Source organism: Perognathus longimembris, chromosome 19 (genome assembly GCF_023159225.1).
Source record: "Perognathus longimembris pacificus isolate PPM17 chromosome 19, ASM2315922v1, whole genome shotgun sequence".
NCBI classification, from domain to species: Eukaryota; Metazoa; Chordata; class Mammalia; order Rodentia; family Heteromyidae; genus Perognathus; species Perognathus longimembris.
The window spans coordinates 6,060,683-6,083,756 of record NC_063179.1 but is presented as its reverse complement, the minus strand read 5'-3'; the positions used below and the strand labels follow the sequence as shown (position 1 = coordinate 6,083,756).

Sequence of the window (23,074 nt, the reverse complement as noted above, 5' to 3'; positions counted from 1 at the left end):
TAATATTTCTCCCACAAAGCAGGACTCTACTACATGTCTGAAAGGAGCTATATCATACATGCTCTTGGTTTTCCTAAAATAGCATTATCTAGTAGAAATCAAATTTAAGAGGGGGATAATAATACTTATACTATTCAATGCATATCATAATATTCAATATATATCCTGTGGAACTAGAAAGTTTGAGAAGGGGGGACAGGGAGGGATGGGGGAGAGTGATGAAGGGGTTGATATAGATCAAGATGCATTGTATTTAGAAACAGACATATTGAATGGTAACCTCTTGTATAACTACATAAAGATAATAATTAAAAAAAAATCCTTTAAGGTACTGAAGAAAATCTCTGGGGCAAAGTGGAAGGATTAAAATATGGAGAACTAGCACATTTTCTTAGTGGATCCGTATGGGGTCAATTGACTCTTGGGATTTTGGAAAGAGGACGTCTCTAGGAAGAGAGCATGAGGAAGTACAGAGAGTGTTTGGAATTACCAAAGAGAAGCTGTGTGTAACTTGGATTGTCCTAGCACAGCGTGAGACTGTGGTCAGGGAACCAGTTCTGTTGGACTGGTGATTCTGGAAGCTGAAGGTCACGAGAGCTCGTGGTAGATGGCGACTGTTGAAATTGGGACTGTGAAGGTCCTGGAAAGACTCTAAGAGCAAAAGTATATACATTGGCTTGTTTACAGAATTAATTTCTTCTGAAAAGATGTCCTAAGGTTCCAGTTACCAACTACAACGCGGATGTTAATTATCAAAGATTGGCACAACAGACTTTAATTATCCAGATCTTGCTCAAGAATCTGAATTGGGTAGAGACAAAAGCAAAAGACATGTTTTTTTGTGTCCTAAAAATTAAGGTGACCCAATGCAACAGCAACACTTACAAGACAATATGTAGTAAACCAACTGTACAACTCCATGTTTTTTTTTGGGGGGGGGCGTTGGGAAGGGTGGAAGGTGGAAGAAACATGAGGGAGGAGGTAACAAGTTGGACAGGAAATGTACTCAATACCTTACTTATGTAATGGTAACCCCTCTGTACATCACCTATATAATAAATTTTCTTTAAATTAAATATATTCAAAACTCTTTGAATTTTGGGGAAAATAGAAAGACAGAACCATCATAGTTGCTATCAAAAAAATCCCCAAAGACACGCATGCTGACAAACCTGAGAAACATTTAACAGGGTTATTTTTAAGATAAATTACTCAATAGCTAGAACAACCTTGGAACTGTTCGGCTCTAAACCAATAATCAAGATTGTTAATTCTTATGATGGTTCATCTTCTCTACATTTTGCTCATGAGGCTGTACCAATTCTCTTTCCAGAAATTGACCACTGGCAACATCATACTCTTTTGTGATTTTTTTTAGAAAGCATTTAAATTCACATTTCCTTTTCAAACAATTCTTCAAAGTTGAGTCAGACAAATTGCAAGACTTCCAGGGACACATGGAAGCTACACGGGAGAATGTAAATAAAGCATAGGGTGGAATCTGAGCCCGTGTTTTTGTTCTTGTTTATGACAGGTCATAATTGCACAACTTTATGGGGTACAGTGTGATCTTTTGCAGCCTTTACACATGATCTAATGAGCAACCAGGAGACACAGATGATCCATCATCTCTCATCTTTCATTGTGATACCAGATGTTTTGATTGCCATGCTTTGCCACTTTCTTTCTCACCCAGTGTTTTCATGTTCTTTGAAGATACCTAATAAGTGTTGGGATTATGCTATCAGATTTTTCATCAGAAGAGAGGTTATACCTGCATTTTCCCTTCTTTTGTGCCTCAGTGCTACAGAAAACGGTATCCTGGGAATGGAAGTGTTTGAACCAAAATCATAAATAGAAGCAAACAGATATCACATCCACTATGATTATCTGCTTCTTCAAGAAGACAAAACCTCATGAACTTCCTTTACTGTCATTTAAACCCTCTGCTGGTGGTTAAGTCCTATGCCAGTTCCACCCATTGCTGCGTGTCACCTTTCCTGGAGCTTCCTTGCCCGGCGCCATGGACCTTTCGGATTAAACCGTCATGGAAACTGTCCCCTTGGATTCATTTCTTCCCTTTCTTATGAAATACAGAAGTAGAAATGTCATAGAGAGAGTGTCAGCTCTTTGGAGACATCTGTCATGTAGTTCCTTTGCCAGCATATTGTTTTTAAATCAAAGTTTTGAAATCTCTTCTTGGTTGGTTTTGACTTTTTTTCTTTAAAAACATTTTTATTATCTTTAAGTAGTTGTACAAAGGAGCTGCCACTCAAAAAAGTAGTTTATAAATACAATGCCTCTTGATCAGTGTTACCCCTTCAACATTTTCATCTTCCTGCGATCCAGCCCTTCCCTTATTCTTAATTTTTTGGAATATGCGATGGATTCTGCCCTTTCCCCCTTCATTCCTCCTTCTCCTGGGCCTCAATATCATTGCCCTACCCCCTTTTGCATGTAACTATTTTCTGGTACTTATTTTGCTAGAATTTGACTCAGTATTACCTATGTGCAGGGTAGCTATGCAATTTATGTTGTTTCAAAATACATATATCTCAAAACTTTAAATTTGGTGCTTTTGTAGAATCTATAGCAAATGAGTATTTCTTTTACCAAAAATCAGCAAGTAGTGATATTATGTCTCTCTGTTTTTAAGCGCAGAAAATTTCCTCCTAGGTACTTTGTTTGGATTTGAAGTTGTGTAATGTTTGCTTAGTGGAATTTTAAATTTGGGTGAATAATTTTGGTTAGTTCGCTTTGGTTCTCTTTAGTGCTATTATCTCATTTCTTAAAATAAAAGCAGAGTGAGATTCTGGAGAGTTAGATAAGTCATGGTGTTTGAATCTAGTAGGAGGCAGAAAGTTCTTCTGATTTACTAAGTCGTCTCCATCAAAGACTTGTAGCATGATTCTCAGTTCTTAGATTCATGGAATAAGCTTATTCTCCACATTCTCATAGTGGCTTTCTTGTAGGAGCCAGGAGAGCCATTATCCTCTCCGCATTTTCTTCTAATCTTCTCACGAAGAAAGTTTACATAATCTGACCAATTGACGTAGGAAAATAGACTTGTGAAAATCCAATGCTTACTCATTTTTTTAAAAAATCATGAAAAGAATAAAATTTGAAAATGGACCATAGGAAACAAGACAAAACTCTACTGCTCTTTTGCTTCACAGAGCAAGACTACAGACTTTCTCCCACAGATTAAAATAAAGAGAGGTTGTTTACTCTCGTGTTCTTCAGTATTGTGATGAAGTTGTACCTAGTGTAGTAAGACAAGAAAAAAATTAAATACAAAATGTAGGGTAAATATATGGCAAATTAGATGTGTCTATGTACAATCAAGTCAGAGTTAGAAAATAGGGTTTTATTTTGTTTGGTTTGTTTTTGCCAGTCCTGGGGCTTGGACTCAAGGCCTGAGCACTGTCCCTGGCTTCTTTTTGCTCAAGGCTAGCACTCTACCTCTTGAGCCACAGCACCACTTCTGGCTTTGTCTCTGTGTTTTGTACTGGGGAATCAAATCTAGAGCTTCATGCATGCAAGGCAAGCACTCTACCGCTAAGCCATATTCCCAGCCCAGAAATACAGTTTAAAAAATTTAATCATTTATAAAAAGAAATGTTGAGATGAAAACTCACAAAAAAACCACATGTTCCATCTTCATGCTAAAAATAGATTGACTACCTGTAGGAGAAGTTCACAAAGCCCCATATAGGGAGACAGATGAACCTTTGTAGAGTGGAAGACTCAACCAACATAGTGAAGACAAGGCTCCCAAGCTGATCCAGGGGATCTGATACAATTCTGATCAAATGGCTGTAGGAACATTTCTGCATGGTAATCCTAAAATACGTAGTATATGGTAAAGCCAGTCAACTCAAGTTTGGAAAGAGAATAAAGGTTGAAAAAAAATCTCACTAACTGTTAGCTTCTTAGAAAAATGCATGAATAAAAGTAAGTATAACTGAATGCTGGTGGCTCACACCTATAATCACAGCTACTCAGGAGGATGATTGCTATCTGAGGATCATGGTTCAAAGCCAGCCCAGGCAGGCAGGAAAGTCCGTGAGACTCTTCTCTCCAGTTAACCACCAAAAAACCACAAGTGGCAGTGTGGCTCAAAGTGGTAAATCACTAGCCTTGAGCACAAAAGCTCAGAGACAATGCCCATGCTGTAAGTTCAAGCCCCAGGACTGAGAAAAAAAAATATAAACAATGAAGATTTGTCTGAAGGGTAAAATAGTCCCATCAAATGGAAGAAAGATTCTAGAAATAGCTGCACACAAATATGCCCAATTCATTTTCATGAAATTGCAAATGAATTAAATAGAGAAAGAACAAATTAATATCTTTATGTTACAAATAAAAGCAGCACCTCAATTTAAGTTTCACATTTTGTACCAATCTAAATTAAAATGTGTCATAGATGTAAATGCAAGTTGATGAATACTGTGTAGAAAATAAAATCTTTTCTCACCTGGGTTTAATTAAAAAGATATTAGATATATTACTAATCTGAAATCTTTAATACAATCAATTGAAATGAACTTTTCACTTTGGAAGACAATTTTAAAAGAATACGACACGCTACAGACAGTGGGGAACTGTTTGTTATTCACTTACTCAACAAAGAAATTGTACCCACTCCATGTGAAAAACTGTCAAAAATAGGAGAACAATGCATTAAATAACAGGCAAAAAATTGTAAAAAAAAAATCACGTAACCACCTAGGATTTATGGTGGTACATAAACCAGATGAGTCACAAGCATAGGAAGATGTTTAAAACCCCTTGACTACTAAATGAAAATTAAACCTATAATAACTTACATATATATGTATGTATCATTCAATTCTGACTTGTTAAATGAAAAAATCTTTGTACAACTACTTAAAGATAAGAGTAATTAAAAATGCATAATACTAACAACCAGGTGCCAGTAGCTCATACCTGTAGTTCTAGCTCTTCAGAGGCCCAGATCTGGAGAATAGAGATTTGAAACCTGTCTGGACAGAAAAGTTTGCTAGAGTCCATTTCCAAAATGACCAGCCAAAAGCCAGTCTGGAGGCATGGCTCAGGTGGTACAGTGTAAGCCAAGGGTGCAGGCCTTGAGTTCAAACCTTGGTACTGGTGAATATTAGTAATAACAATAAATTCTTTAAGCTGAAGAGGACAAAGAGAAACTAGGAATCCTGTATTTTGCTGGTGTAATGGAAAATGCTTTTAGCCACTCTGGAAAACAGTTTTGGGTTGTTATTTTTTAAACCAAACCATAGCTTAATATATAGTTACCATATGACCCATCAATCCACTGGGTAGATTCTAAATTCATATTTAAATGGAAGCTTGGAAATAAACGTTTCATGTTTTATACAACACTAAGTTAAAATGCATCATAGATGTAAATGCGAAATACAAATCACAGTTGACCCCAAGTTTAACCATCTAACACTAGTGAGCTGATAAATTTCTATTCTCCTAAGCAATGGGATCTTTGTGAGCAATAAAAAGGAATGAACACAATCATTGAATCTCAGAGGCCTTATGCAGAATGAAAGAAGACAATCTCAAATAATGACAGGTCTGATTTTAACTTACATGGTTTCCCTGAAAGGAGAAAAACTGCAGGCGGCATATCAAATCTAGGATTGCCCGAGCGAGATGGGTGAGCCATGAAGGGGAGTTGGGGAGGGGGACTATGTTCTGTCTTGATTGTGTTTGTTGATGCATTTGTAGTCAAATTAAAGCTGATGGAAGTGATATACAATTTAAATGTTTAAAAACTTTATGACCACCATCATCTGCAGAAATTTATCATGGTACTTTCAATACCTTGACATTACACAGAGAGATCTGACTCCTGTGCTATTTTCTCAGAACCTTCTCCGTACCATGAGGGAGGAAATGCTGCAGAGATTGTAGCAATTGGTTTTGAAATTTTACTTCAATATAAACACACAAGAAGTTCTTCACTGATTTCTACCTTAAATATTTGATTAACTTAATTTAATCTAAATGAACCATTATTAAATAATCTGTCAGAACAATTGGTTAGAAATGAATTGTTAAAAGACAAATTAACATACCGAGATGATGTTGTATTCTTATCAGTAACAATTGCTATTATTAAATTCCCATTTATACTATTTATACATACCTGGTATATTTTGTAAACATTATGGATTCATTTGATAATGCATAGCTTGGAAGGTCCCTAAGGAGTAAGTCGGGTAGCATAGAGCAGAAAGGAAGTGTTCACTACATTTTTCATCCTTTTCTTCTGGTGTCAATCTAGAATATTCTCTAGTCCCATTTCTACAAAGATTCTTACCCTGCTAGGTGAGAGGTCTGTGCTGTAGGGGTTTTGGAAGGGAGTGTTCCTTTGTGGGTAGTTTTTCCTTCAATAGGATATCTAGAATTTATTATCTGGCCTGTGAGATAATAATATGTTACATTTACAATTATAGATGAGTCAACCCTTTGCAGGATACCAGGGTTTATGTATTTGGTTTAAGCAATTGCTTTCAGACGACTTTATTTTTTCACATGCTATTTAACTTAAAATATTGTACATTCTTGCTGGGGATACTGCAAAGTGATATTTGATAAATGTACACATATATACATATATATATGATTCAATCAAATGTAATAAACCTAATCTTGTGTATGTTTACTGACTTTTGTAGAAGGATCCTTAATATTTACATTCAGCAATAAACACTGCATTCTTACATATATTGGCTTCACTTTATTCAAGGAAGGAATATTGGAGTGCGTAGGAAAAGTTTCTTAGTACCAGGTGGTTACAGGTGTTACAGATTAATGGGTAGCTCTGGAATGAGGATATAGGGCATTTTGTTAATTGGTAAATTATTTTTTTTATGTATATGGTTTATTTGGGGGGCTGTGTTAATGTTTACAAGCATGTTCATGGTACAATCATCAACAGTGTTGTTATGCTTTCTCATTGATTGCGTAGTTCCATTTTATTTCTCCAATGTCATTTTTACTTAAAAGGTTATACCACACGACTTCCTGGGTCCTTAGTGAGCAATCTCTCCACTCCTTCCTGCAAGTCTCACTTGCCTCTTCTACAAATGATTACCAGGACATTGACCCCTTTTGTGTCAATCAAGTGCTCAACATTTTTTTTTTTAAGTCAAACTTGGTTTGGAGGATGGCTCATGTGATAGAGCAGATGCATAGCATAAGAAACTCAGTTCAAGCCTCAGTACCACCAAAAAGAAAAAATATATACATAGACGCATATGTATATATATCAAGTTTGTTTCATGTTACATTGGAGACTTCATGTATAGCATGTGTATAATAGGTTTTGCTTTTTTTGAGATCGGGTCTAGCCATGTAGCTCAGGCTGGTTTTGAACTGATGAGCCACCTCCCTCTGCCTCACAAATGCTAGAATTAGAGATGTGACCCACCATACCTGGAAATAATGCTCTTTTTTAAAGAGGGGGTGTCATTTTGGACAGAAAGCATATTATCTTGTAAGCATCGCAAAGGGGCGAGATGAAATGCTGCCATCATTCAGCAAAGCTTCTTCTTCCCTCTACCCACCCTGGTCGCTGGATCTGATTCTGCTTTGTATTTGTGGTTTCCAGAATATTGTATGAGTGGTAATCACATTCCATGTAGTTTTTTTTTTAAGAATTTGACAATGAAGTGTCTATTTATTTTCTTGCTCTGAAAACTTGCATGGAGAAATTAAACCAAGGAAAGTAATAAAAATGTATAGGTCTCAGGGGTTTCAAAGGAAAAACAATAAAATCAGGTATCCACTAATGTGCTCAAACATTGCACACTTAATGGTCCTGTATCAAAAATTAAGAATAGTTTCTAAAGGGATGGGGAAAACATCCACTACCCTTTACAAATTTAAATAGAGGGCAGCAGACATGCTTTACACTCCAAAATTATGGTAGCAGTCAGTCTCAAATGTAATCAGGGTAAATGTAGAATGGAGATGTTCTAAATACAGTTAGGATTCAGCAAATCTTAAACACACTAAAATCATGATTACATTGAAAGAAAATGCACAAAAACCAAATAGGGATTTTGAGGGTTTTTTTTTTTTCATTTGAAGGTAATCTTAATGCTATTAAATTCACAAGCATGCTAATTTAAATACCCAATCCTATGTATCTAAAACACACAATGCATACATAAAGTATCTATTCTCTCCACATGTCAGTGCCCATTCATATCATGGTTTGCAAATGAGGAGAACAGATTCCCCTTAAATTGTGAATCAATAAGGTGTTTCTTTACAGTTAACTTTAGCAAAATTCATACAAAATAGTAATTAACAATGATCTTTACTTGTTAACTCGCAAGGAAACACCTTCAAAACTGCATTTTGTTAAAGTTTCTGTACTAAAATGTAGAAAAACTGAACTACACAAATATTGAAAAGTTCAAAATTCCTTAATTTTTTGTTCCTGGTACCACTACTACAATTTACAGGGCAATATACCTGATGTAATGAAAAGAAAAAGAAAAAGACAAAGCTACAACGGATAAAAGACCTCAGGAATGTACATGTAATTGACACTACATTGCATTAATCAATAGCTGCACTTTTTGCAAACTGTGGCTATGACAGTCCTGAACAAGAAGGGTTTCCTGTTTAAGCTGCAGTAACTTTTCTGACTATGGATCATCGTTCCTTCTGTGGCAGATTTTTACAGTTCTAATGCATTTGGGATGACTGTCTGAAAGTAACCTGCAGCTTTCCTGACAACTCCTTGCTCTCTTTCCTGCTAAGAACTGTAGCCCTTTTTCCGTCGTTTTTAAAACCTTCTGCTACCATATCCACCACTTCCACCTCCAGATCCATAACCACCACCAGATGGACTGCCAGAGCTTCTTCCACCAAAACTGCCCCCCTTCATGGGTCCATAATTTGACTGCTGTTGTCCACTAAAATCATTATAGTTTCCACCACCACCGTAGTTACCACCACCAAAATTTCCTCCTTCATTGTAACCATCATATCCTACTCCACCACCACCATATCCACCACCTTGGTTTCCATAACCTGGTCCACCACCACCATAACCTTCTCTGCTACTATAACCAGGACCACCGCCAAAGTTGCCACCATCACCTCCTCCATAGTTACCTGGGCTGCCACCACCTCTACCAGCATAGCCTCTTCTTCCACCAAAGTTTCCACCATGTCCAAAATTACCTCTACCACCTCCAAAGTTTCCTCCACGACCCATAAAGTTGCCAGATCCACCTCCACGACCTCTTTGTGATCCAGCAGACTGCATCTCTTGTTTAGAAAGGGCCTTTTTCACTTCACAAGTATGCCCCTTAATAGTGTGGTGTTTCTGAGCAACAATTTTATCAACTGTATCATGATCATCAAAAGTTACCAAAGCAAATCCTCCCTTTTTTCCACACTGCCTGTCTTCCATAACTTCTATGGTTTCAATCTTGCCCTATTTTTCGAAGTAGCCTCTCAAATTATATTCTTCTGTATCTTCTTTAATACCACCAACAAAAATTTTCCTCACAGTGAGATGGGCTCCGGGCTTCACAGAATCCTCTCTAGAAACTGCTCTCTTTGGTTCTGCAACAGGTCCACCAACCTCGTGGGGTCTAGCGCACCTGGCTGCATCCACCTCTTCAACACAAGAGTAAGTCACAAAACCAAAGCCCTTTTGGTCTGAGGATCTCTCATTACCACACACTCTGGGCGTGATCCCCATTCCTCAGAACGTTCTCTTAAACTGTCATCTGTAATTTCAAAGCTCAGACCACCGATAAACAGCTTCTGCAGCTGCTCTGCTTCATTTGGATCACGGGCGACAGGGGCGATGGCCTGAGTCAGGCTGGGGGCGACCCGGCAGCGATTTTACCTCCATTTTGAGACCAGACTTGCCTCTTCCAACTTGAGTTCAATATGGGACGGAGAGGAAGAGCTCCTTGTAGTCTCATGTGCCTGACTACCTTCACCATGACGCATTTGAAGTTCAACTATGTCGTATCATATCATGGGTATCATATCCCATCAGTAAAGCATAGGAAATTATGGAGCAGCCATCATTGTATCTCATTTATGGACTCTAACATCATTTCCGGCTTTTACCTATTATGAGTAAATGTAAATACTTGTGTAAGCCAGGCGCCAGTGGCTCACTTTTATAAGCCTAGTTACTCAGGAGGCTGAGATCTGAGGATCATGGTTTGAAGCCAGCCCAGAGAGAAAAGCCCCAAGGCTCATCTCTTATTAACTACTCAGAAAAAAACCAAAAAACTGGAAGTGGAGCTGTGGTTAAAAGTGGTAGAGCACTAGTTTTGAGCAAAATTGCCCAGGGACAGCACCCAGGCCCTGAGTTCAAGGCCACCACCACTAACAACAAAAAGCACTTGCTTACAGGTATCAAACCTGTTTTGTTTCTCTGGTAAATGCTAGGAATGGAGTCTGTATTCTGAAGTGTACTGCTTAAAAGAAAGCAAACCCAGCCAGTTCTTCCAAAGTCTGTACATTTTCCCCTCCTACCACCAGTGCTTTAGTGTTCTGGGTTTTCCAGTCCTTGTCAGTACTGTGCAGTTTCATTAAGTTTTTATTTTCTTGACTCGAGTAGATGGATTGTGGTATTTCATTGTGGTTTCCCTTTGCATTTCTAACAGTGATTGATACTGAACATCTTTTTATGTACTTTTGTCATTTGTATCTTTTGTTCTGTAAGGTGTCTGTTGAGATCCTTTGACAGTTTTTTTTTTCCTCTGAGTATTTCTTAGAGTAATGGGAGATTTTTTTCCATGTATCTAGATGTTTTGAAGACATTTTCCCTCATCTGAGGCTTCTCTTTATTATGACAGGCATTTTTATGATAGTATATCTTAAAGAGCAGGAATTTTGCGTTCTAATGTTCTATTTTATTCTTTTCCTCCAATGACTCGTGTCTTTTCTGTGACATGCATGAAGTCTCTGCCTAACTTTTTTGGTTTCTTCTAGAAATTATATTAAATCTTTGATCCTTGAAGTCACTTTTTGTTTGTAGTATAGAATTCTTTCATGCACATCTTAAAATATGTCCAGTTGTTCTATCATTAGTTGTTGGAAAGGTTTCCCTGTGTCTAGTGAATTAGGTTGGTACACTGATCAAAAAGCAATTACCTTTCATGTGAAAGGACATATTTCTGAACTACCTTTGTATCCGTATTTGGCACATTTTTCTTAAACTGAAAAGAAACTGGGTTGATTACTTGTAGCCTTCCATTACGCATTGTGTAACACATTGCGTTTTCTTCATCTTGGCTTTTTTATTTCAATACTACCCTTTCTTATAAAACACCACTGTTTCTTCTCTTTGCAAAATTTAGTACCAGCTTGCCATTTATACTAAAATTCCTGCAGGAATTTTGTTTAGCATTATATTGAATGCTAAGATCAGTAATTTGGATGTACTTGATGAATAAACAATATTAAGCCTTCCAATCCACCACTGATCACTAAATGTTGTTTGAGCCATTTTTTCCAAACATAATTTTTCTTTTTATTCGTACTGAGTTTCATTATGTTTTATATGTTCTTTCCAAAATTGTTGCAATAATAATTTAGTTCCTAATGAAATAATACTTATTAATTTTGGAATATCGGAGAATTATAGCATATTGGAATAAACCCCAACTAATCAGATATTATTTATCTTGCATATGTACTTCTGGATTCAATATGCTAATGACTTGTTATGTTTATTTGCCATCATTCATACTATTGTGCTCTTTGCAATGTGTTTGTAGTTTAGTGTTAGGGTAAGGATTGTCTCATAAAGCGATATAGGAAATCATCCTCTTTATTTTAGAAAATATCATATGTATTAGATATTATTCCTTCTTAAATCTGTAGTGGCAATTGCCAGTGATGGAACCAGAATCTAGAGATTTCCCCTCACCTTCCACTAGATTGCTGTGCCTTCTACTGGTCAACTGAAGAAGTGGAAAATTTCCTACCTGGTGATGGATTGAGTGGTTCATCTTGTCTCTTCCTAACTGCCGAGTTTTTGCTTTTCTCATGTCATAACTATTCACATAAGCCCTAGAGTACATGCACTTCTCAATGGTACGTTAAGGCCTTTGCTTTCCATGGAAATATTCTCAAGAGATGGGCTGAATCTTTTACCTGTTGACTGAATTTGGTGCTGTAGTTCTAACTGGCAATCTCTGAAATGGCTTCTCCTTGGTAGAAATAATGTTACATTGTTATACAGCGTATATACAACATCAGAGTGTTACTGCCAGCCTTAGGGTGATCATTATTCTATTTGCCCTGAAAATATCCTCACTTTTAATGGTCTTGGAAGCTCTAGCATGAGTCTGTGACTGAGGGTGCAGGACTTTCCGGATCAAGCTGAAAAATAGATGTTGAGACATTTTCTTTGAAAATATTTCAGTCCAAATTTAAGTCAATAAAATTTTTGACTGGCTGTAAGTATCACCCTAATGCAAGCCCAGTGTCAACCCTGAAACTGCAGTAAATGGGAAAGAGTGCATGGATCGCTTGTGGTTTGATGTAAATTGATCTTTTCACTGCTTTTTGGAGGACATTAGTATCAAAGTTGGACATTTTCTTCATATGTGGTTGTAATTCTTCCTATTTTGCCCAATGTTTTGAATTCTGAACAAAATTCTTATTATTCAAAATGTATTTGAATTCTTGATATGAGTATTAAAATTATGTATAGAACATGGATTTGAGAAATTACAATGAAATATTGTCAATTCTCAGAGCAACTTATTCAACATAACATAGGCAGTTGAACTAGTAATCTATTGCTATATAACAAAAATACCCAAATGTCTAATGATTCAAAGCAACTTTCATTTTTTTTTGTATTTGTCGTGGGCTCAGAGCCCAGCCACTGTCCCTGGGGTTTGTGCTCAAGGCTAGCCCTCTATCCCTTGAGCCACAGATCTATTTTGGCAGTTTATTGAAGAGTCTTGTGGACTTTCCTGCCAGGCTGGCTTTGCACCATGATCCTCAGATCTCTACATCTTGAATAACTAGGATTATAAGTGTGAGCCATTGGTGCACAGGAATTCATTCATCTTTAATGGTCTCCGTAGCAATGCATGGCCAAATAGTTTTCAAGGATTCACTTCCATGAAGACATCCATATTTTTCGCAGCATTAAGTCTTTCAAAAGTTGTTGAGTTGTTGTATCCTCTCTTACTGTTGTCTGGAAGCTTCCTTGAATCCTTGGTAGGGTGTTCTTTCTAGGGCAACAGTTTGGTTCATCAAAGTGTGCACATCAAAGTAGACACAGTCTCTGAGAAGAACTATATAAATTTTATCCTATCCATGGGAAACAATTCACTGTTTCTTAGTAAGGTGGAGGTGTTAGTTGCTTATGTGGGGAAGATCTTTCGGATGCCATGTATTGGTAGGAAGTAGTTCACCATATGCAGTTTTAAATTAAACTCTTAACACATTGCTAAATGAAAGTAGAATTAGTTTAGTTCTTCTTACCTAATCAGAAATGTCAGTGTTTATAACTGATACAACAATGTGGATTTAGGCATCACTCATATTACCACAGACACATTTCTCAGTTGTTCAAAAAGTGCTTTATAATCAGGGATGTGGTAAAGCTTCACATATACAAAGTTAGCCCGGAAGCAGTGGAACCCTGAAGAAGGAGGAACCAGGAGGTCATTTGAAGAGATTAGAAAGTTCAGTTTGTCATGAAATCTTGGTTACCTTTTTATGATCAATTTGAAATATTTTTAGCCACTTAGTGTGAAAACTGAAAGCAGTGGAAATATTAAATTATATAGTGAACAACCCTACCCTCACGTAGATTCTGCAAGTAATTATTTACTATATTACCCTTTTTCTTTTCACACATCAGTGTACATGACCATTTCTTTAGCTCTCCATCAGTGAATGGTGGGTGACCTCAATGTTGTAGACATGAAATACTCTATACATAGAAGACTTTTAAAAATCAGTATTCCTTTCTGGCATGTTAAGAGATAACAATTTGTGTAAACTATTATGAATAGCCCTAAAAACCTTTGTACAATTAATATATTCCCCCCCAAAATAACCAGAAAGTACAACAGTCACCTGTGACCGTGGAGTATGAGAGAAGGTAAGTGTAGTTGAAGTACTTTATATGCATGAATGAAAATAGAACTGGGAAATCTGTTGAATTTGTTGTAAGAAGGGAGGATAGTGGATGAGGGAGAATGATAGCGATGATGAGTTTGATCAGGGTACATGGATGGAAATGCTACAAGGAAACCCAGTTGTATACATAATATATGTTTAAAGAAAGAAAAAGAAATTTTAAAAAGTTTCCATGCAATGCCCTACAGGTTAAAAATCAATGTAGAAACCCTCACTCCTCCCTAAAATCCCACAAAAACAGAATGTGATATTTTTAAAGCTAGCCATCATTTGTAGGCAGTAATATTTGGTCCAAAAATATTATAGACATTAGTAGGCCTTTTTCATCAAATGTAGAAAGTGTCAGAGAACACCACAAACCTTAGTAGCGTGATCAGTGGTGTTTGTGCTTATCCATCTTTCTGAAAGCCTCCTTTCATGTTAAGGATATTTTCTCTTACTGTAGGGAATCCCAGGACTGTCAGCTTTCTGTTGATTATCCTATGGGATATTCCACACATAGTGTTACTTCAAGTGCAGCACTGATCACCCATGAAACCCACATTCTTCAGTATGGGAGCTTTCAGAGTATTTATTCATCTTGCTGAACAGAAATAGAGCAACTGTTAGTGAGTATGGCATATTGAAAAACCTGTACATGTGTGACAGACTGGAAAGAACAAAAAGTGATTTGTGACAATTCTTTTAACTACTAGGAAGGAAATACTTTAGGCAGGGTATGTCTGAGAGAATTTGAATAAAGTTCTCTATTAACACATCCTGCTTAAAAGAGTTCAGGTTAGTGTCATTATACTAATTAAACAGAGTTTACTATGCATTGTAAACATAAGCTCTGCTATTAGTCTCAGAGCAGAAGCCAAGGTAATACGGATACTGTAAGTATTAAAGAATTAAATTTTAATTTCTCTGTGCAGCCATGCTCTCACGTTCGTGTTTGTCATTTTGCGCTTGGGTTTTCCTCATCATTGTCCCATGGAAAGAGATGTTTCACTTGGTCTAGCAGGGCTGGTGACTCTGGCCAGTGAAATCATTTGCTAAATAACAGAACCAACACACATGCTTCTTCTATACTTCTTACTGGCTGGCTACCCACAGCCTTAGGCATATGTTCACAATTTTATATCGTCCATCAAGTGATGTTATAAAGATCCAACTGGCTCTTGGCAGTAAGAAGTTTCCCCATTGCTGGGAGGGAGGAGGTGACGTTGGATCTCAGGTTGACTTTCTCGGCATTTTAACATGACAGAGTCACCAACGTCTTGGAAGTCTACAGTCAAGACAGGGTTTTTCCATATTCTTTTAGTTCACGTGGCACTCTCAGTAACTGCAACTGGAAGATAAGGAGGTAGAGGTTTTCGTACCTGAGTCTGAGTCAAGCAAGAAGAAGAAGGAGCTCACATTTTGTATGGGTTGGAAAGAGAAGGCAAGAGTCCCATCTCCCACAAGAAGTGTGCATCGGGAGAAAGCCAGTGGCCATCAAGGAAGAAGACTCAGCAAGGAAATTGCTAAGACTTTTTCTTTTATGTAACAGAGCACAGGTCTGTTTTTCACTGTCCTTTGCCACCTTGAGATCTCTTTAGTAAGAAATGACATGCACTGGGCAGATAGAGTTTGCAGATTTCTCAGATGATCCCTGGATTGTTGTCATGTCCCTGGCAAAGGGACACATGTTCTCAGATGCAATAAAGACTACTTTGGGCGGGGGGGGGGGGGGGAGGAAGGAATGAGGGAGGAGGTAACAAATAGTACAAGAAATGTACCCATGGCCTAACGTATGAAACTGTAACCCCTCTGTACATCACTTTGACAATAAATAAATAATAATTATTATTTTTTTTAAAAAAAGACTGCTTTGTCCCAGATTCATCCAAACTTAGGTGGATTCATAAATCTATTGAGTAGGGATGATTTAAAAAAAGTTTTTGTAATAACTCCCTATATTTGCTACCTAGTGCTGTATAACAGATCACCTCACAACGTAAGCCGCTTAATAAACAAATATTTTTTGTTTACATAGTGTGGGATTTGGTGATGGGAGACATGGTTTAGACTCAGCGGCCTCCTGCTTCTCCAGCAAAAGCTGACAGGATGCGGGGGAAAGTAATCAGTTGGTGAACAGCTCAGAACAGAGACCATCAGAGTTTAGAGAATTCCCTTGCCTGTTGTTGCATACAAAAGCAGTGTGTGCCAACTTGGGCCAGAACAGAGGAGCAACACGAGCGCTAATTGCAAATGCAGAGACAAAGTCTGCACTGGACAGTTTAAATCATTTCTCTTAGGTTGTCTTACTGCACTGCAGTATTATTTGATTTCCTACTGCCAACCTCGTAGCCTGGCTCAGGGGAATCAGTTCTTATGCAGAAATGACACCAATGTGGACAATTATACAAATGCAGGATAATATATTAATATACAATAATACATTATTACCCGTTGCATATTACTACATAAATAACATGTTAGTTATTCGTGTAGATATGAATACCTATATTATATACTAATACATTATATTACTATATTACTAATATTCATAGTATATATTATATACTATATTATATATTATGATAAATATTATGTATATAATATTTATTTTCTTCGCATGTAAGTATGAGCATATCTGAGACCTTCTAGTGGTTTGTCATTTGTTGGTCACATTTTTTAGAAGTATATTTGTCATACTGCTATAATCCCTGAGAAAGCAGGGAAATTGGGTTGCATTCTTTGCTTGATATCTGTCCCCCATTCCTGGGCAGGTCCTTAGGAATACCCAAGGGAGACACAGCGTAGCTGTTGTTTTGCTGTCACTGGGATTTAGAGGTTAAGAATGCAGGGGCTGGAACCGGCTTGCCCCAGTTCAGATCAAATTCCCATACTAGCCAGCTGTGTGACCCAAATACTCTTCGGTTCATTCATGCATTGAGTTGCAGCATTTGCAGCTTCCCTCCTGCATTAATGTGAAGCACCTTGCAGTATCGAGGCACATGATAATCTGTAAATTACCCTCTTTCCATCTGTCCATCCTTCCTTCCCTCCTACTTTAATAATTGCTAATTGATTTCCATGTGGTTTAATTGCTATGCATGGGTTACAGTGCCATAATTGCCTCCAAATTAATGGCCCTTCTATGATCTGAAAGGAAACCCAAGGGGAGGGCTGATGTCAGATGGAAGAGAAATGAAAAAACAGTCCCACCCATAACACATAGCTTGCCCAAATCAAAGATAAGAGCTCTGGGGGAGATCTTTCCTGATGAAGCTATTGTTTAGCTATGTCCTCCATTTTGGTTTTCAGGTTACATGTCTCCTCCCATGTACTGATTTTCTTATTTACTCATTGTGTTTTTCATTGGTGTGACATGGGTTCTTACTGGATATAAGTCTCTAGCCCTGACCGAGTGCATCCACGAAACTCAGTGAGTTTTCCTCTGGCTCAGCCTCTCTCCCGCCTCACTTTCTGCAAGCCTTGTGGAATTTCCCAGGCTCCTTCCCTTTTCATTACAGACAGCACAAGGGCTCCCTTTCGGATATAACTTCCAGCTGTGTATCAAAGCCTCGCTTCCCTTCTTCCCTTCTGCTTTGGTGTGAGCATGACTTGGTGGAACTGAATGAGCGCTGTCCACCGTTCACCAACCCCCTTCTCTCTTCTTCCTCCTGAGTAGGGGAAGGGGAGAGGGCCGTTGAGAAAAGCTGATGTGTGTGTGAAATCCCAGCCGGCCACAGGTCGCCCATTGTGATAACATTCCAGGTGCTGGGATGTTTTTCTCAGGTTCTGGACGAATCGGAATCCATGTAGTTTTATGAAGGATGTACTCAAACAGCAATAGTTTTGCTTTCTCTCTCCCAAACTGCACCTAGCACAAAGACACACCCACTTTCCCCCATGGTGTCTTATTTCTGGGGTCTCCTTGCCTCAGCAGGCATTTATGGTGTGCCTGGGGGGGGCGGGGGTCCCACCAAAAGGCCCAAGCACAGTGTTGAATCCAGTGGGCACTTCGTGCATGTCTGTCTCACCAAAGGAAAGAAGAGCAGACCCGCCAGCTCCTGTTCCCTCTCCCCACTCTGCCCGTGTGGCTGTGGCTCTCTGCATAAGTTTTCACATTTCTCCAAGTAGAAGTCAAGCGGTTCCCTACCTGTTAGCAGATTTGGAGAGCTAGGTTGCTGTTCACCTCAGAGACTCTCCTGAAAATGGGCATCTGCTTGGGCTTTTGCTGAAATGCCCCCAGACTCAAAACAGTCCCAGTCTGCATCCTATGATATTAACCCTCCTCTTAGGAAACTCATGCGTTGCTGGCACGAGCTTATTACTTAAATGGAGTCCTTGATTTGGTCGAATCTATGCAATAAGATACTACTACCTTCCAGTCACAGTAGAGAAACCATTCAACAGAAGTAGAGAAAAGATTGAGATCATAATAATAATTTAAGGTTGATTATGCCCTATAAAGAACAGTTGATCTACATATAGAATATCTGTTTTAGTCTCCTGAGGATTTTGTGAGATAAAATCTTTCTTTAAAAAAGTAGCAAAGCTGAGCTCTGGTGGCTCACGCCTGTCATCCTAGCTCCATAGAAGGCTGAGATTTGAGGATCACAGTATGAAGCCAACCCAGGCAGGAAAGTCAGTGAACCTGTAATCTCAACCATTAAAAAAAAGCTGAAAGTAGAGCAGTGGTTCCAGCGATAGAGCACTAGCCTTGTCAAAAAAGAAAAAAGCTCAAGGGCAGTGCCCATGCCCTGAGTTCAAGCTCCAGGACAGGCACACACATGCACACATATACGTGGCAAAGCAAGGTGTTTCAGAGAGGGAGAGGGAGAGGAAGGGGAGGAAAGAGAGAGAGAGAGAGAGAGAGAGAGAGAGAGAGAGAGAGATTCATGCTATCTGTGTAGGAAATAAGAGATAAAAACTCAAAACTAGTAGATGTTATCTGCTGCATTCATTCCCAGCTGTTATCTGCTACACATTTTCTTTTGAGCTGGGGTCATACACAAGGTCATCTTGTTCTTTATAGCTGTCAGTCATTTAAAGCAGAATTTGTCAAGTGTCATCTTCCATGTAAGTATTTGCTTTTGATATTACACCTAGTAAAATAGGCAGAAGGGGGACATTTTCCCTTGCAGTGCAAAATGTGAAGTCAATAAAAGTGGGTGAAAATTCTACACTAATGTTTACTTTAATTAACAATTAATGCTAATACTAGTTTACTGGTACAGAAACTTGACATGTCTCCATGGTTTTGAATTCATTTCTTTCATGGACATCTTCATGTAATTTCTGCATTTGGCTCTGTGCCGCTTGTATTTTATAGGGATTTGGGTTTTAGATATAATTTGTAGATGTAATTCCTTTAGCAAGTACAATCCTGACCTCTGCAAAATTGTCATTAACTAAAATCTTACAAAATGAGAGAAGAGCTTTAAAACAAATTCTGCAAATAATGTTTACTTCTAAAACCCAAATCTGCTGCATTCAATTATAACTAAGCTCCCATTGATCATCATAAAGGAAATATCGCCTCCATTACCACATTTAGAAATCTTATAATCTATATTTTTAAAGACACAACCAATACATGATGTTGTTTGTGCCACATTTTTATTTAGTACACTGTTCAGCTGGAGAAGGTTTATTATACTTGGGTGACACGGCATGGTGTGGTTCGCAGTAAGATGGAGGGATGGCTAGCAAGGTCCTTGACATTTGTCCAATCAGAGCTGCAGCTAGGATAGGATTCCACCTAGCCTTGCCATTAGCAAGAGGCTCCTGACATGCTAGGTGGCTTCCTTTGTCACTTGGCCAAGTGACACCCATGTTGCTTTCCTAAATGTGCTAAGGGGCTGCTCTTCATGCCTGTCAACCTACATGCTATTATAATCACTAGCAAGCTTGAAGATAAACTTTAGACATAGCTGCCTTCCCAGCATAGGACTTTCCAAATGAGCAACTTTTTACAGTGTTAGTCCAGCTTCTCCAGGAAGTAGGACTGCCATAATATCCTATGTCCTTTTGTTGTTGCTTGTTTTGTTTTGTTTTGTCGGTCATTGTGGGGCTTGAACTCAGGGCCTGGCGCCGTCCCCAAGCTCTTCAACTCAAGGCTAGTGCTCTACCACTTTGAGCCACAGTGTCACTCCTGGTTTTCTGGCGGTTCATTGGAGATACGAGTCTCATGGACTTTCCTGCCCAGGCTGGCTTTGAACTGCAGTCCTCACATCTCAGCCTCCTGAGTAGCTGGGATTACAGGTGTGAACCACTGGCGCCAGGCTCCTATGTCTTTTAAGTGAATGGATGTCCACTGGAAATCAGTGTTCTGTAATGTCAAGATGCATTTACACTCACAATGTGCACTCGCTGATTGGTTTCAGTAGGTGCATTCACAGTAGCTGTGAATGGAGGGTAGGTTTAGGGAGAGAAGGGGAGGATGCAGCCATAAAATGTAGTGCATATCCTACAAAATTAAAAATGGAAGGGAGAGGTGGGTCTGGGAGGCATAGGGGCAGAAGATGCAAATGGTCACATTGATCAAGATGCATTCATTGTCTTCCTAAGCTGCTCGGTTGAATTGCAACTCCTTCCAGTGACTACCGAAAGATAACTTTTAAAAATAAGGAAACTGGAAAGGCCAAAAGGGAGTTCAGTTTCCAAATGTAGATTTCCTTGGTACTGATTTGAAGTTCTGCATTGTCCTAACTTTGGAAGAACTGAAGTTTGTTTCTATCCTCCATGAAATGGCACATGCCAGAAATATTACAAAGAAAATATGTTGATAATAAAAGATAAAATATATGTCAGCTATGTAAGCAAGTCTGAAAGAAACACATGTAAAAGGAAAATACTATCCTATTCTAGTGGGAATTTTATGGTAGCCATAATGTATTATACTTTCCAAGTAATCATGTGTGCTGTTATAAGATTTAACCGGATCAGTGAGTGTGCCCCTCATGATTTGTCAGGAAGTGTGAAAATTGGTTTCATCTTAAAGGCTTGTTAATTTTTCCGTTAAAATACTGAGTAAAATGTTCTGAAACAGATGTGGACTATTTTAAAAAATGATTGTTGACATAGAATGAAATATAAATCATTCTATACCCCAAATTTCAGTTGCTATGGAGATAAGAGTCTATGCATTTAGTTTAGGCAAGGCCAATTAAGAGCAGGAATCATTGAATGTATTTTTGTAAATGAGGGGTGGCGGGGAGAAGAGGTGTTCTAAAATGAAAAATTAACAGAGATAATTTCAGGTTGCAAAAACAGTCCAGGGTTTAGATGGCTGAGGAAGAACTTACTATTTTTCCCTGTTCTGGACATACCTTGTGCAAATGACAGTCTATAAGAAATATGATTATTTGGCTGCGTGTTAGTATATATTGTGAGTTTGTTTAGGGGGTAGTTCAGACTAAGTTTTTATTCCAGGAAAAGAACACACAAAACAGATTAATTGTTGGAATTCATTGGTTGACTTTCCTGAAAAGTCTGCTGGCTTTATGTACTTTAGGCATGGTTTGGGAAGGATTCCAATATGATTCATTTTACTTTGTTTCCTTCTCATTCAAAGAGTCAGTTGATACTTGGCTAATTCCCCTGTTGTAAACTAGGGTCTGTTACGGTTCTGGGTTCAGGTACCTTCAAATATATCATGAAAACAATAGGGCCTTTTGTTTCATGATCATCAAACCAAAGTGATCAGCCTTAATATCTTTACTTCTGAGCTGTTCATGGAGGTCAATCATGTTGAACTTGAATACCTCCCAAATGAAAACACAATATGGGGGTGACCAAGTCATCTCATTCCAGCCACGGCCACTGATAACTGGGTATTAGAGAATGCCGTAGTGTCTGGTAGGGGGGCTGTAGAGGAGGAATGGAGAGGTAACGCTGGGCCATGCCCCCGCCTCATTAGGATAGTTGCCAAGCTTGGAGTTTTCTCACAGGCCATTTTTCCAAACTGTCTTCCTAACCAAATAATTATTTTTTTCCCCAAGAGTGTTTCTAAAGAGGGTCAGAATAGCATGGGTTCAAATGAATAATAATGAGAATGATATGAGATTGTAATGAGTGTAATTTTTCGGATTCCATCGCTCAAGTGCCATCAAGCCTATTAATAGAACATTGTCCTAAGTGAGGCCAACTTGCACAATCTCATTTAAAAGAGAAATACTTTCCTCAGAAATTCCCATTCTCTTTCACTTTTTTCCTTTCCCCAAAAGATGTGTGTATGTATTTTATTGCTTTCTGAGTTTACTTTTTTATTTCATTCCCCTGTGTTAGAAGATAAGCTGCACTGGGATGTTTGAGACATTACGAGGATAGTGAATTGATTAAGACACAGCTGTCATCTGCCATTTTGTTACATAATACTAGCATTTGAAGCTTTAGAAAGATGTCATATTCTTCATTCATTCATTCATTTTTTTAAACTTGTTTTATGCTTGTACTGGTGTTTGAACTCATTCCTTATTTGGCTTATTTGCTCATAGTTGGTGCGCTGCTACTTTGAGTCATGTCTCCATTTCTGGCTTTTGCTTGTTAATGAGGACAGCATTCTCTTGGATTTGTCTACCTGGGCTGGTTTTGAACTGCAGTACTCACATCTCAGCCTCCTGAGTAGCACGGACTGGCTTGGCTTAGAGGGAGGATGACAGTTTAATAAAGATCTTTAAAGACCATTTGATACCAAAGCTCCTCCACTTCTCTCTGAAGATGCCATTGGATGTAGCTTCTCACCCCAAACCCTGTGCTCTGTTCCTGCTGTTCATTTAGAGACAGTATCTACTGGCTGTGCTGAGAGAGGGTGTCAAATGGCATGCTGTAAATTTCACAGGGATTTGTGAATGTGACTCCTCTCTCCCTCTAAATTCCTAAATGGAAATAGATCCAAAGCTGAATCCTCTTTAGCATTTAACAAGTAATA

The 23,074-nt window shown here is 38.4% G+C and overlaps 1 protein-coding gene and 1 pseudogene across 2 annotated transcripts in view; one reads left to right on the top strand and one right to left on the bottom strand.

The window, feature by feature from the left end:
- The window catches only part of Ctnnd2 (catenin delta 2), a 716,561-nt gene that overhangs the window by 52,589 nt on the left and 640,898 nt on the right, over positions 1 to 23,074 (top strand). The window lies entirely within an intron of this gene.
- LOC125367517 lies at positions 8,810 to 9,895 on the bottom strand (annotated as a pseudogene).